The sequence below is a fragment of the Microtus oregoni genome, unplaced genomic scaffold (genome assembly GCF_018167655.1).
Source record: "Microtus oregoni isolate MIOR12 unplaced genomic scaffold, Mior012 000107F_000, whole genome shotgun sequence".
NCBI lineage: Eukaryota > Metazoa > Chordata > Mammalia > Rodentia > Cricetidae > Microtus > Microtus oregoni.
The window spans coordinates 3,083,888-3,101,437 of NW_024544722.1; the positions used below are offsets into that span (position 1 = coordinate 3,083,888).

Sequence of the window (17,550 nt, forward strand, 5' to 3'; positions counted from 1 at the left end):
ATCTTATAATTTTATATTTGCCTAAAACACGTAAGTGTATGTGTACACATATGTGTGTTTATGAAGTTATACCACTTGAACTGACAATGCTCCTCACAAGAACCATAGACTAACAAAGTCTCCAGTGAAGACATGAATCTCATTTAAAACTGTTTTTCAGAGTAGTTCAAGTGACTTCCAGAACAGGACAGACAATTGGTGTAGCCCTGTGTTATCTCTCAGAGATTGAAGGTAAGCCCCTAATGTTGAAGACACCACACACCTAACGTCATAGTACTTGAATGATTTGACTTCCATCGAACCAGAAAGCCTCTTTCCTGTGGCCTAATCTCTATGGTACCAGAAAGGGAAGTAATAAATAATCCTACTCAGCTGCAACATCTACATACCACAATATAATAATCAGCATGGGAAGCCATCCAGAAAGGTGCAATAAGTGGAACTCATATGCTAGTCATAACCAATGGCTGTCTAACTGTATTTAAGGCTCAGTCAGCAGGATACAAATAATGCCTGATACTAGAAACCTAGCTAATTAATGTTCCAGGGCCAGTGGGGTCATGGCTCTTAGAAAAGAAGCCATGACTACCACTTCATTGGAGTAGCATAATTTTAACTCCTTTTTTTTAACATTGTCCTTATGTCTGCAGGTAAGCATAGCTACCATCCATCATCAAAGAAGCTTCTCTTTAATACAAATGGTGAGCAGCACAAAAAAATCACAAATGAATATAAAGCAGTTATCAATGGACTGTGGAGAACCCAGTCCCAGTGGATACATCTGCATCACAGCTCCAGTACCTATATATTAGGGAATATCATGGAGGGGGTGGAAAAATACTAAGAGTCAGAATATCAGAATTCTGCTGTGAAACTGTCTCTAAAAGGAAGGGCTGCAAAAACCAGATCTGAACAATGGCAATATCAGCAGACAAACTAATTCATAAGAGGGAAGATTTCACAGGGTAGTAGCCCTGGACAAGGAACTATAGGAAACTGATTATTGCTGGGAGAATGAGAAGTAACCTCTTCCAAGGGTGAATTCTCTAATTGGTTGTTCAATATAAAGTGATCAGTCCTGAAGACATAGACACACAAACAACAATAATTGTTTTGACTGAATTTATACATCTGTACACAAATATGATGTGCTGGCTAGTTCTTTGTCAATTTGACACTAACCAGAGTCATCTTTGGAAGAGGCCATCTCAGAAGAGAAAATATCTCCAAAGGATTGGCCTTTATGCAAGTTTGTGGGCTATTGCCTTGATTCATGTTTAGTACATAATTATAAACTAGTTGTGTACTATATATATGCACTACACACATGAATATATATATATATATATAATCATGGATTGACTAGTTGTGCACTATATATATGCACACACAAACAAACACATTTTATATATGAGTACATATTGACTAGTTATACACTATGTGTGCACATTACACACACATATATATGATTATAGTTTGACTAATTGTGCGCTATGAATGTGTACTACACACACATATGTATCACAATAATCGAGGGAGAATTTATGAATTTGAGAGTGGGAGAGATATGAAGCGAGTTAAAGGTAAGGGACTTGGAAAGACCTAGAGGGGGAAAAAGTATGAGTGAAATAATGCAATTATATTTAATTTAAAATGTATAAAAACACTTCATGATAAAACATTTAGGAAAAAGGATATAAAAGGTGAGAACCCATGTTCCTGAACTGAAAAAAAAAAAGACCAGCTCACAATAACCTGTGTCATTTTAATTCAGAAAAAGGCAAATGTACATTAACATGCTAAAAATAAAACAATGCCAGCCAACAAATAAGAAAAACATGAGGGGGGAAAAAAGAAAAAAACTAAAACCTGCATATAGTTAAGAATATTAAATAAACTGAATAGGTAACATGATTTCAGGTTTAAAAATTATAATAAATTATATATTGACTAGTTGTGCACTAACTATAGGACTAACAACTAAATGCAAGTGGTTTGTATTAAAATAAAATTTAAAGTGATCAATACTGACTTTTTCTTTGTTGACTGAAACATTATCATAAGGAATCTATTTTGGCAATGATACTAATAAAGCTAGGAGCTGGGAATTTGGGGATATAGGTTACTCAAAATAAAGAAATTAAATTATTTTAAGGTCCTTAAATAAAATCAGGATTAATATTATTTATTGTCTATTTTTTATTGCTACAACGAAATAGCTAACAAGAAGTAATTTATGGAAGGGAAAGTTATTTTGAATTGTAGTCCCAAAATCTGGAGAAAGAACTGGACATTCAAACAGAAGAGGCATTTAGAACTGCAACAAAGCATGACTAGAATTACACTGTGGCATATTACAATCAGAAGATCAAATATAAAGCCCAAAATATTAAAAACCATTAAAGAACAATACCAACTCATTTAAAGAAGAAATCACACCAGAAAATACCAGATCTAACGCCATAATCTACACATCCAAGAAAGCAAGTAATGTTATATTCCAAGCACTGAAGTTAAATATGAACCAGACAAGAATGCTACGTTCTTCAAAATAGTCTTTTAAAATGATGTAGAAAAAATGTCAGAGACATGGCCAACTAGAGGTTTTCTCAGTATGAGTAAAGGAGAAAGTCAAAATAAAGAAAAAATAAGAATGTAGGAATCGCATGCCTGATACTGACTGGGGGGCCAGGAATCAGAGTCTGGATAGCCCAGAGATCTACGATAGAACCAAACATGACTGCCAAAAAAAAAAAAAAAAAAAAAAAAAAGAGTCAGTGAAACGATTTCTAATGATACCGTGCTATACTTGTAGATGGTAGTCTAGCATAAACATCATCAAAGAGGCTTCACCTAGCAACGAATGGGAACATAATATACAGAGACCCACAGGCAAACAATAGGCAGAGCTCAGAGAATCCTGCAAAAGCTGTCAAGGATGGATTATAGAAGCCAGAAGGGGGGCCGAGGTGGGGAGGGTTCTGGATGCAAGCTGGGTGGGATAGGAAGAAAGAGAGACAGAGACCCACACTGGAGCACTGGACTGAGCTTCCAAGGTCCCAATGAGGAGCAGAAGGAGGGAGAACATGAGCAAAGAAGTCGGGACCACGAGGGGTGCACTCACCCACGGAGACAGTGGGGCTGATCTATTGGGAGCTCACCAAGACCAGCTGGACTGTGACTGAAAAAGCATGGGATAAAACAGGACTCTCTGAACATAGCGAACAATGAGGGCTAATGAGACACAAAGGACAATGGCACGGGGTTTTGATCCTGCTTAATGTGCTGGCTTTGTGGGAGCCTAGCCAGTTTGGATGTTCACCTTCCTAGATATGGACGGAGGGGGGAGGACCTTGGACTTTCCACAGGGCAGGAAACCCTGACTGCTCTTTGGACTGGAGAGGGAGGGGGAGAGGAGCGGGGGGGAGGGGGAGAAGGGTGGGAGGAGGGGCAGGGAAATGGGAGGCTGGGAGGAGGCGGAAACTTTTTTTCCTTTTATTCAATAAAATAAAAAAAAAAAACCAGAAGGGTCAAAGACATCACAAAAAAAAAAAAAAAAATGGTGCACAGAATCAACTAACCAGCACTCGGGTTCACAGAGACGGAAACAATAATTAGGGAGCCTTCATGCATCTGACCAAGGTCCTCTGCATGTATGTTATGCCTATGTATCTTGGTATTCTTGTGGGACTACATGTACTGGAAATGGGTGCTGTCTCTGACTCTTGCCTGCTTTTGGAACCATTTTACTCCTACTAGGTTGCCTCATGCTGCCTTAATATGAGGAGATTTGCCTAATTTTATTATAACTTGATATGCTCTGTTTGGATGTTTGGTTGATATCACTGGGAGGCCTGAATTTTTCTGATAGGAGAGGAGGAAGAGATCTGAGATGGGCAGGCATGGAGGAGAGGAGAAAGAGGAAATTGTGGTCAGAATGCAATATATGAGAGAAGAGTAAAGAAAAAAAAGAAAAAGAAAGAATATTGAAAAAAATAAAGAAAATAAAACATACAGATGTGCCTAAGGGAAAAATGAACATAACCAAATGTTCAAGAAATAAAATCTAAGGATTCATGAGCTAGAAGGAGCTGAGATCAAATCTAATAGTCTAAACAGTATTTTCAATAAAATTATGGTTGAGAATTTCCCAAAATTAGAAAAAAATAGATTTCTAGTTGCAAAAAGAATACAGAATCACAAATATGTACAACCAGAGGAGAACCTCTTCATGATATATCATAGTCAAAATGTCAAAACTACAAATCAAAGAATATTAAGGGTTGTAAAAGGGGAACATGTAACTAGCACGCGGAATCTGAAACATCAGAGTAACATCAAGTCTATCATCAACATTCTGAAAGTTTTAAGGTCATACAGTCAGAGAGCATAGAGACATTTTATAAAATCGGTTATCACATATGGCAAGGAGCCAGAAATCACTTGGTCTTCATGGAGCACAACCATCATATCGACTTCTGGACTTCAACAAACAAGACAAATGTTCATCATGTATAAGGGGTATTGTTTTGTCTATTACTAATTACTAATCATCATCTTGATTTCTCAAGAGGATTTAGTTTGTTTCGGTCTTATGCCTCTAACATACATGATTCTCAATCCTCTTGTAGCTAGATAGGACTAATTAAAATTCCTTCATATTTATTGTTTTTTTTTATGGACACACAGTGTCTATAAAGACAAGACTAGAGAATTGGAACATAGTGTCAAAAAGCACCAGCAACTTTTCATATGCTGCCAAATAAAAGGCCCAGTTCCAGGAATTGGGTTACATCTTTTAAACACATTGGCTGGGGTGGGGTATCAAATAGATCCCTTCAAACATTATGGGGATCTGGCAATATTATTGGTTACTCTTTTAGTTAGGTTTTCTATTGCTGTAATGAAACACATGACCAGAAAGCAAACTGGGGAGGAAAGAGTTTATTTGGCTCACACTTCCATCACTGTTCATCATTGAAGGGAGTCGGGACAGGAACTCAAACAGGGCAGGAACCTGGAAGCAGAAGCTGATGCAGAGGCCATGGAATGGTGCTGCTTACAGGCTTGTTTCCCCTGACATTTTGAGCCTGCTTTCTTATGAAACACAGGACCTCCAGCCCAGGGACGGCTCCACCTACAATGGGCTGGGCCCTCCCTCATCAAACACTAATTTAAGAAAATGCCTTACAGCCATATCATATGGAGAGCATTTTCTCAAGTGAGGTTTTCTCCTTCCAGATTACTCTAGCTTGTGTGTCAAGTTGATATAAGACTAGCCAGAATAGTTACCCTACACAATTTAGCGGTCAGATCCTATTGTTGAAGATACTCATGTCATAGAACATGGAGAAAACTAGCTAGTACTCAACAGGAAGTCACATCCTTCTGGCTTATGTGCATGCTGAAGGTATTATGCATGCTACTGGAGGATAAAAGGAAGTAATCTCACCCAGCTAGCCATATATTCATATGGATATATCCATATCTGTGAGCTATAATAACAACCTGCCTGAAGTATATGATCACTATTACAATAGTGCCATGGATGTTACCAAAGGAAGCAAACATTCTTCTATTGGATTTAAGGCCCTCTCCATGAGATTGAGCTCATATCTGACACTGTTAATTGTCCCAAGAACCTGAGACTGCAGGGAATTCTGAAAATGGAAAATATGGGAAAATGATCAGAAACCACAATGCAAGCATAAAGAGCAGAATACAAGAGATGGAAGAAAGAAACTCAAGTACTGAAGATACAATAGAGAAAATGGATTGATCGATCAAAGAAAATACTAAATCTAACAAGAGCTTAACACAAAATATCCAGGAAATATGGAACACATAAAAAGATCAAACTTAAGTATAATAGGGATAGAAGAAGGAGAAGTCAAACTCAAAATCACAGAAAATATATTCAACAAAATCATAGAAGAAAATTTTCCCAACCTAAAGGAAGACATGCATATGGGGATACAGAAAGCTTACAGAACACCAAATAGACTAGATCAAAAAAAAATCCTCTCACCACATAATAATCAAAGCACTAAACATACAGAATAAAAGAAGAATATTAAGAACTGTAAAGGAAAAAGGCCAAGTTACATATAAAGGCAGACATATCAGAATTACACCTGACTTCTCAATGGAAACAATAAAAGCCAGAACATCCTGGTGAAGCATTGTGAAGACATTAAGAGAACATGGCTGCAAGCCCAGACTACTATACCTAGCAAAACTATAAATCACCACAGAGGATCAAAACAAGATATTCCATGACAGAACCAGATTTAAACCAATACCAAGCCACAAACCCAGCCCTACACAAAGTACTAGAAGGAAAACTCCAACGAAGGAAGTTAGCTACATCCACACAAACACAGACAATAGCAGCAAATCCTAAAGAAGGGGAAAACACACACAATAACATAATTAACAACTAAAACAAAAATAACAAAAACTTGCAATCACTGGTCAATAATATCCCTTAATATAAATGGACTCAACTTACCTATAAAAAGACACAGGCTAACAGATAGGATATGAAAACAAAATCCATCCTTCTCCTGCATACAAGAAACGCACCTCAACCTCAAAGACAGACATTATCTCAGTGTAAAGGGGTAGGAAAAGAATTTCAATCAAATGTATCTAAGAAACAAGCTGGTGTAGCTATCCTAATATCTAACAAAATAGACTTCAAACTAAAATCAATCAAAAGAGGCAAACAAGGACAATTCATTTTTCTCACAGAAAAATTCATCAAGAGGAAATCCCAATACTGAACATCTATGTTCCAAATAAAAGGGCACCCTCATATCTCAAAAAACACTACTAAAGCATAAATCACACATTAAACTCCACACACTAATAGTGAGAGACTTCAACACCCCACTCTCACCAATGGACAGGTCTGTCAGACAGAAAAATAACTGAGAAATAAAGGAACTAACAGATGTTATGACTCAAATGGACTTAGCAGACATCTATAGAAGATTCCAACCAAACATAAAGGAATGTACCTTTTTCTCAACACCTCGTGGAACCTTCTCAAAAAACTGACCATGTACTAGGTAACAAAGCAAGCCTCAACACATCCAAAGAATATGGAATGACCCCATATATCTTTTCAGATCAAAATGGCTTAAAATTGGAAATCAACAGCAATACTAATTTCACAAAGCCAAAAAACACATAGAAATTGAACAGTGCTCACCTGAATCATCAATGGGTCAAGGAAGAAATAAAGGGAGAAATAAAAGACTTCCTAAAAGTCAATGAAAATGACCACACAACACACCCAAATTTATAGGATACAATAAAAGCAGTGTTAAGAGGAATCATCATAGCCCTAAATGCCTACATAGAAGCTGGAAAAAATCCCATACTAGTGAGTTAACGTAACACCTGAAACTCTAGAACAAAAAGAAGCAAACTCACTTAAGAGAACTAGAAGGCAGGAAATAATCAAATTGAGAGCTAAATTCAACAAAACAAAAACAAAGAAAAGAATACAAAGAATCAGTGAGACAAAGAGTTTGTTCTTTGAGAAAATAGACAAAACAAAATAGACAAAACTTCATCCAAACTAACCAAAAAGCAGAGAGAGAATATCCAATCTAACAAAATCAGAAAAGAAAAGGGGAACATAACAGAAATTCCCCTGATACCCAAACCACATGAACACATTACTAAGAAAGAAAATTACAGATCAGTCTCACACATGAACATGGATGCAAAAATACTCAATAAAATACTGGCAAAGTGAACCCAAGAACACATCAGAAAAATCATCCACCATGACCCATGACCCATTCCAGAGATACAAAGATGGTTGGACATATAAAAATCTGTCAATGTAATCCACCATATAAACAAACCAAAAAAAAGCCCTACATGATCATCTCATTATATGCTGGAAAAGCCTTCAACAAAATACCACATCCCTTCATAATAAAGATCTTGGGAAGAGCAGGAATAAAAGGAACATACCTAAACATAATAAAGGCAGTATACAGCAAGTCAACAGCCAACATCAAACTAAATGGAGAGAAACTCAAAGTGATCCCACTGAAATCAGGAACAAGACAAGGTTGTCCACTCTCTCCATATCTATTCAACATAGTACTTGAGGTTCTAGCTATAGCAATAACACAACAAACGGAGATCAAGCGGTTACAAATCAGAAAAGAAGTCAAACTCACTATTTGCTGATGACATGACAGTTTATATAAGTGAATCCAAAAATTCTACCAAGGAACTTTTACAACTCATAAACACCTTCAGTAATTAAGCGGGGTACAAGATTAACTCAAAACAATGAGTTGCTCTTCTTTTATGGATGATAAATGGACTGAGAAAGAAATCAGAGAAACAACACCTCGAAAAAACAATACTCAACTTCATATGGAAAACCAAAAGACCCAGGAAAGTAAAAACAATAAAGGAACTTCTGGAGGCATTACAATCCTTGACTTCAACCTCTACTACATATCTACTGTACTGAAAGAAGCCTGGCATTGGCATAAAAACAAACAGGAGGACCAATGGAACCCAATAGAAGACCCAGATATCAATTCACACACCTACAAGCACCTGAATTTTGACAAAGAAGCCAAAAGCATAAAATGGGAAAAAGAAAGCAAGCATATTCAACAAACGATGCTGGCATAACTGGATATCTGCATGTAGAAGAATGAAAATAGATCCATATAAATTGCCATGCATAAAACTCAAGTACAAACGGTTCAAGGACCTCAACATAAAACTAACCACACTAAAACCGGTCGGTGGTGATGCACGCCTTTAATCCCAGCACTTGGGAAATAGAGGTAGGCGAATCTCTTTGAATTTGAGGCCAGCCTGGTCTACAAGAGCTAGTTCCAGGACAGGCTCCAAAGCTACAGTGAAACCCTGTCTTGAAATACCAAAAAAAAAACCTAATAATCACACTGAACCTCAAAGAAGAGAAAGTGGAAAGTACACTTGAACACATTGGCACAAGAGACCACTTTGTAAATATAACCCCGACAGCATAGACACTGAGAGAAACAATTAATAAACGAGACCTCCTAAAACTGAGAAACTTCTGTAAAGCAAAGGGCATGGACAACAAGAAAAAATTGCAGCCTATAGACTGGGAAAAGATCTTCACTAACCCCACATCAGACAGAGGGCTGATCTCCAAAATATACAAAGAACTCAAGAAATTGGTCACCAAAAGAACAAATAATCCAATAAAAAATAAACTGGGGTGCAGACTTAAAGAGAGAACTCTCAACAGAGGAATCTAAATGGCTGAAAGACAGACACTTAAGGAAATGTTCAACATCCTTAGTTATCAGAGAAATGCAAATCAAAACAACACTGAGATTCCATCTTACACATGTCAGAACGGCCAAGATCAAAAACACTGATGACAACTTATGCTCGAGAGGTTGTGGGGTGAAGGGAACACTCCAGCATTGCTGGTAGGAATGTAAGCTGGTACAACCCCTTTGGATGTCAGTGTGGTGATTTCTCCAAAAATTAGGAAACAACCTTCCTCAAGACCCAGTAATACCATTTTTGGGTATACAACCAAAGGATGCTCAATCGTGCCAAAAGGACATGTGCTCAACTATGTTCACAGCAGCATTGTTTGTCATAGCCAGAACCTGGAGAAAACCTACATGTCTCTCGACCAAAAAATGAATAAGGAAAATATGATACATTTATACAACAGAGTACTACACAGCAGAAAAAAATGACATCTTGAAATTTGTGGGCAAATGGATGGATCTAGAAAACCTCATATTGAGTGAGGTAAACCAGACCCAGAAAGACAAATAATATTTTATGTATCTACTCATAAGTGGTTTTTAGACATAAAGCAAAATAAAATAAATGGCCTACAATTCACAGTAAAAACTGAAATAAAAAGCTGCAAATGGTGTAGTATTAGCAAATGAGAAAAAATCAGAACTCCATCCTTTATGACAACACGAGTGTACACAAAGTGGAACTGATTACCAAGTATAACAGTTTGGTATGCAGTGGTGCTGGCCCAAATTGCAGAGTGCTACACAATTCTACCTTGTTTACCAAGAACCCATTCCCGTGGGCCAGCTGGTATAGAGAGTAGCCTCTGTCATGCAAGAGGATACCCAGTCAGGTGGTGTTCATTCATTTGGCATTTCTTTATTTATTTGTGGGTAGAATGAAGGCCAACCACATTTACTTCAGTCAGAGCCACTTGGAGCTTCCTTTGTCTGGAAGGCCACAGCAGAGGGGAAGAACTGTGTGAACAGGACAACTTTCCTTGAGAAGAGATGTAATGAAGACCTAGAACTGGGAGATGTCATTCATACAGTTGTCTTAATCCTAAGATTAAGGAAAGCCCTGAAAGGCAAATGACAGAAGATAACATAGAAGTTGGGGTCTGCAATGAAGCTGACGTTTAGAGACTCACCCTAACTGAAGAGAAGGATTCTTTGGCTGCCATAGCGTAATAAAGACTTGCCTGAACAATCCCGATCTCACACAATATGTGTTTACAATATGCTTTGTTTGTGCAGACTTCTCTCTTTTTAAAAAAATCATTTCATTTCATTTTACTTTTTAAATAAAAAAATAAGCTATTTTTTTCATTTTACATACCAACTCCAGTTCCCTCTCCCTCTCCTCCTCCCAGTCCCTCTACCTACTCCCTCACTTCCATCCACTCCTCAGAGAGGGTCAGGCACAATGCTTTGGGGAAGGTTCAAGGCCCTCCCTACTGTATCTAGGCTGAGCAAGGTATCCATCCAAAGAGCAGGGGTTCCCAAAAGCCAGTACATGCAGTAGGGATAAATCCTGGTGCCACAGCCAGTGGCCCCATAGTCTGCCCTAACCATACAACTGTGACCTACATTCAGAGGGACTAGTATGGACCTATGCTGGTTCCTTCCCTGTCCTGCTGGTTTTGGTGAGCCCCCATTAGCTCAGGTAGACTGTTTCAGTGGGTGAACCCATCATGGTCTTGACCACTTTGCTCATTTTGCTCCCACTCTTCAACTGGACTTTGGGAACTCAGTCCAGTGCTCTGCTGTGAGTATCTAACTCTGTTTCCTTCAGTTGCTGGATGAAGGTTCTATGGTGATATTTAAGATATTCATCAATCTGACAACAGGGCAAGGCCAGTTTGGGAACACTCTGCTCTATTACTTAGGGTCTTAACTGGGGGTCATCCTTGTGGATTTCTGGGAAATTCTCTAGTGCCAGCTTTCTTGGTAGCCCCTCAGTCAAAATACCTCTTTCCTTGCTCTCATCTCTGTCCTTCCTCCATCTCAAATATCCCGTTCCCTCAAGTTCTCCTTCCCACTCCCCTTCTCCCCTCCCCTTCTGCCCTGCCTTCATCCCCCTACCCCCATGCTCCCATATTTGTCAGGTGATCTTCTCTATTTCCCCAATCTGTGTGGATCTATGTCTGTTCTTCTAAGGGTTCACCTTGTGTGCAGACTTATTTCTATGTGGTTTAATGGATTAAAATTTTAAAAATAATAATCATAGCAAATAATATATATTTTAAAATATGAATCCATTAAATCACATAGAAATAAGTTTTCACACAAGGTGAACCCTCAGAATATTATGTGTGTCTGTGTGTGTGTGTGCGTGCGTGCATGCGTGTGTGTGTGTGTGTGTGTGTGTGTGTATGTGTACCACTTGCATATCTGGTACCCACTGAGGTCAGAAGAGGGTGTTAACTCCCCTGAAACTGAGGGTGTGAGGCCATGTATGTGCTGGGAACTGAACCCAGGTTCTCTGGAAGGGAATCCAGTGCTATTAACTGCTGACCCATCTCTTCACACCTCCAGATTACATGATTTTGTACTTCAGATGCCATGAAGTGCACCAAAACACTCCTAGATTGGATAAACTCTTCCAGTAAAGAAAGATACAAAATCAGCATACAGTAGTTCTTATTTCCAACAGTGAATTTGCTTATAAAGTTATCAGGAAAAATTACACCATTCACAATATTTCAGGCACAAAGAAATGTAGGATCCCTGCTCCCAAAGCACAGCCTCCCCAGCAGCAGAACCAGAAAGATATCTTCAAGATGTCCCTACCTGAAAATACTACCACCTGAGCCAAAGACAGTGCAGCAGAACCCGCAGCTGAAGGTGGGAAGGAGGTGAGTCACAAAGTCAGAGTACATTTTTATGGACAAATCTCAGTTGGTGACAAGTTTTCACCCTCCTTTGTTGGACAATCTCTCCATACCTTTAACGTGGCTGTACTAATTTATCGACAAATTTGCAAAAATATTGTAATTAGTTGATAGCAACTTCCTACCCTGAAAAGCAATGCACAGTCACTCAGAAATTCATCCTTGTCTCTTTTTATAAACTTTTTTGAAATTAGAATATAATTACATCATTTTCCCTTCCCATTTTTCCCTTCAAACCTTCCCAAAAGGGACCTATCCCTACTTTCCTCCAAATTCACAGCCTCTTTATTCATTGATTGTTATTGCATGCACATATGTATACACATATATATTCCTAAATGTAACCTGCTCAGTCTGAAGAAAGTACTTGCATGTGCATTTTCAGGGCTGGTCATTTAGCACTGGACAGTCAGTTGGTGTGATCTTTCCTGCAGAAGACTGCCTCTCCCATTCTCAGCTTTACAGAACAAGAAACAATAGCTATAATTTTTATGGAACACAAAAGGCTTCAGATAGTCAAACAAATTCTAAGCAGAAAGAACATAGCTAAAGGTATAAAATTATCTGACCTCTAACTATGCTAAAGAGTTATAGTAATAAAGACAGCATGACACTTGCATAGCAGAATGTAATAGAAGACACCAAGATAAACTCACATATCTATGAATGCCCAATTTTTGACAAAAGGTCAAAAACATGCACTGAGAAAAGACGGCCTTTTCAGAAAATAGTTCTGGAAAAATTAGGCATCCATCTGGTAGAGGTTTATGACCCCATATAGAAAAATTTCTAAAGCCCTCAGTAAAAATCAATTCTACTATAGCCAGGCGTATTGGCGCACATCTTTAATCCCAGCACTTGGGAGGCAGAGGCAGATGGAATTCTGTGAGTTCAAGGCCAGCCTGGTCTACAGAGAGAGTGCAAGGACAGATTCCAAAGCTACACAGAGAAACCTTGTCTCAAAAAATTAAAAAAAAAATTAATTCTACTCATAACCAAATTAAGAATGGTTTCAGAATATAAATTCAATATAGAAACAACTATTATTCCTATAACTTTTGTTTCTTAGAGCACATTTTTTGAAATGGAAATCAAGAAAGCACTTCCATTTATATTAATTACATTGATAAAAATGCCTAGAAATAAATTTTACCAAAGAAGTTACTCGGTGAAAATAAAGCTCAGTGGGACAGTATTTATTCAGCATGCTCAGAGCCCTTGGTTCAATACCAATATGTATATTGAACAGAACAGAGATTTTAGAAGCAAATTCGTGAATCTACCAAGATCTGATTTTTTTTTTTACAAAGATGCTAAGAGCATGAACTGGAGGAATCAAAGTCTTTCCAGTACATAGTATATGGTGATATCAAAATAAACATCCAGAAAAACAATACCAGACCTCATTTGTTACAAAAAATACAGATGAGTTAAACATGTAAATTTAAGATATTGAGCTATGAAATGACTGGAAGAAACCATATGGAAATGCCTCAAGATATGAGACAGGCAAGGGACTTAAGACAATGTATCAAAGACAAAGGAAACAAATGGAGAACTATATAGAAGAGAATATATGAAACTAAAATGTTTGTACACAACACAGGAAACAACAGAGAACAGAGATACTAAAAGAATGGGAGAAGATATTTTCAAACTATATGTCTGAGGAAGGAAGAAATATCCAGAACATATAAGCAACTACTAAATCTGTATAGTAAAAGCTCATTTTATTTTAATGAGAAATTTATTGTTTACCTTTTAATTGTTGTGATAAAATAGTATGACTGAAAGTAACTCATGGAAGAAAGAGTTTCTTTTGGCTTACAGTTCCAGAGGGATAACAGCCCATCAAGACCTGGAGACATAGCAGCAAAATACAGGCATGACCATAAGCAGCAAATGCAGAAGGTTGAGAAGGCACAACTTCAATTGCAAACACAAAGCAGAGAGAGTGATCTGGAAATGGAGTGACGCTACAAACTCCCAATGCTCCCCCACCTCTAATGATACACTTTTTCCAACGAGGATCTACCTCCTAAAGATTCTATAACCTCCCCAAAATAGTGCCACCAAATATGCAAATACATGAGCCTATGAAGGGACAATTCGCATTCAAACCACTACATGTAATAATCACAAATAAACACTTATTTAGGAAAACAAGTGGTCAAGAGGTATTTGAAAAATAGTCAATATTCACTATCATAACATAGATACAAATAAAAGTCACAGTGTGCTATCATCTCTACCCAGTAAAGAAAAATGATTGTTACTAAAATAACTGAAGATAACAAGTTCTGGTTAGAGTACAGAGAAAAAGAAACAGTGGCACATTAGTAAAAGGAATGAACTTTAGTGAAGAAATGCTGGAAAATAGTATGGGAATTCCTAAGGGAAAAAAATAATGGTGAATATAGTACTACTTACTATATGACCTATCAACCTCAATGTGTTTGTGTATGTATATGCATACCCAAAAGGAAAAACTCAAGATTAATATACAGTAGAATCATACTCACCCATAAGAAGGATGAGATTGCCTCATTTGTTATAACATGAATTGAACCAAGGATCATAATGTTCAGTGAAATGAACAAGTACTATATGACTTTATTACAATTTGGGATCCAAAAATGTTCATCTCATGAAAGTCAAGTGTATAATTCTGATTACCCTAGACTGGAGAGAGCAATGGAGAAAAGTTGATTATGAGTGCTTTGCTAACACTGGAGAGTAATAAAACTTTGATGTACTATTATATAGGAGATTGACTGTAAATTATAATGCTTTGAATATTTATAAGAGTAAAAAAATGTTTTGTATATGTTGCATAATGACAAAGATAAATATTTGAAAAGATAAATTGGTTCTAATCTGAGTACAATATACAAATCTGACAAGGTAACATATGTAATACTTGTGTTTTTACATATCAATTCAGAAAAATTTTTACTTAAATTTTAAAAACACAAACATGCTAATGAAGACAGAAATGGAAAACATTATCAAATAATGATATTGTTGATGAAAAGTGAAAGATATTGGGCTATTAAATTCTATGGTGAAAAGTTATTTATTTGTACTTTTAGAAAACATATTATGTATTGCTTAATTTAGTTGTATTATATGTGTTAACCTGCATTATTTTTCTACCACATACATTCAGGAAACTATGGAGGCCAGAAGATGGTGTCATATCCCCTGGAACTGGGATTAGAGATGTTTGTGAGACACAATGTAGCTTCTGGAAACTGAACCCAGGTCCTCTGCAAGATCAGTATACACTCAAACCATTTAAGCCATCTCTCAAACCCCTACCTGTGCTATTTTTAAAAATACATTGCAATTGGTAGATAATGAACATTTGTCTAACAATACATATGAGAATAAGATATATTAATTGATATAATCTTATTTAATATTTAATATAATAGTGCTATTATCAAGGGTTTTAGAAGCGGCAGCTTTTTTAGCTTTCCTGTGTTTTCTTATGCTAAAGAATAGATGATAAGCTTTATTCTTTTAGATTTTCAGGTAACCAAAATAAAGCATAAGGTACTGTTTATAGAGATCCCCTACTTTCTTAGGAGCACAGTGAATGCTTACCATATACAAAATCATGTCAAACCCAGTTTTTTTTATAAAAAAGGGCAGGGAACATAAACCTTGAAAGTGTAAAATCTAAATCTCTCTTTTTTCTGCTTCACACAATGAGCAGTAAATTCTTATTCAATGTATCTTTAATTATGTAGATTTTAAAATCATGCAGTTCTTATACACTCAGTTTCAAATTATTCTCTTTCTCTTTATGATTCAAATTCTAACAGTTCCATCTTGTGGTGAAAATCAGAATAGGTTCTGTGCATCTTGTGGCTTTATTTCTTTTATTTTCTTCTTGCTTATAAAAGCCACAGTAAAAAAAATTAAGTAATTTTTCCATAAGGGTCTGAATATAGTTTCCTTACTTCATGAAATCCAAAACTAACAGGGGTATAGGCAAGTAATTCAGTATTGTAGAGCATATATGAAATATGAAGTTTAATTAAGGGATAGTAGTGGTACATAAGAAGCATCTAGTCCTTTTCAACTCTAAGAAACACCATACATAATATGATACTATTTATTTTATCTTTCAGGACCTGGAGTGGAATGCTAGACCACAGTTACATGAAAAGAGAAGCCAAATGCTATCGTTATGTAAAAAAAAGAATGATACGCACTAAAACTGCGATCAAAGCGAGTGGATTGATGCAAATTTCGAGAGTCAAGCTTGAGAGTTAAACAGAGAACATATAGCCAAGACCATTCCAGTGAGGTGCCAGAGGTAGAGACAGGAGAAATGGAAGTGGCTTAGACTCTTTCTGAAGGCAATAAGGAGTTGCTGAATGGGGGTTGGATGGGAGACCAGGAGGCTCCCCCTTCAAATCTGTTTGATATGTTAAGTTCACCTTTTGAAGTGCTACTTTGAAATAAACACATAATACTATTAGATGAAATGCAAATTATTAACATATTCATTCAGGCTGAAAAAGGAAATATCTTGTTAGTCACAATACTAGTAATCAGTAGATAAAAATTCAGAGCCTGTTGCTTTCTGGGCTGCAAATCAGATAGATGCAGGCTTCACTCACAAGCCAGCTCCTGAGAGCTGAAAATGTTCAATTATGTTTAGAGACCAGAGCCAGGCTTAGTCATAAAACCAAGATCAGACATATTCATCCTGTATTCAACTCCTAAAGAAGACAGAAAAAAATGCTGCTAACAATCTTTGCCAGAGGCAGATCCTTTCAAGAAGTCACCATGGGAGACTCAAGAACACATACCACAGAATCATGGGCAAAAACTGAGGCAAGCCTCTACAAGACTAAGTGACTGAATCCGAAATATGTTCAACATAGCTGTGCTAACTTTTTCCTAGTGCTTAGGACTCAACCCACAGTCTTGGACCTTCTGGGCAGGTGTTCTACTACTTGCACTACCACCTCAACAAGAGCATTAAACAGCAAACATGGGATCACTAATATGTTTAGCTAATACTGTGTATACCCACAGTGATCTACCTTTTAAATATTTAGAATAGTACTTTTGCCTGTAACCTTTTTCTGCACTTGGGACCCTTTTAATACCCGTATATAAAAGCAGGTGTGCCTAGGAATTATTGCGCCCAAGAACAGCCCTCAAACATTGTCTAAGAGACTTTGATGGTAATGCCTGAAAGTAGGAAGGGAAGCAGAGAGCACGGAGGAGCGCACTTACCGACTTGCTTCCTTGCTCCCCATAGAGTTCTTCTACCACTCAAGGACACCCACCTGAGGATGATGACACTGCACACAGTGAACTGTCCCGTTTTCATT

General features: G+C 37.2%; 1 pseudogene; it reads left to right on the forward strand.

The window, feature by feature from the left end:
* Positions 1–1,567: 1,567 nt before the first annotated feature.
* On the forward strand, positions 1,568–10,490 carry LOC121443443 (annotated as a pseudogene).
* Positions 10,491–17,550: the final 7,060 nt, after the last annotated feature.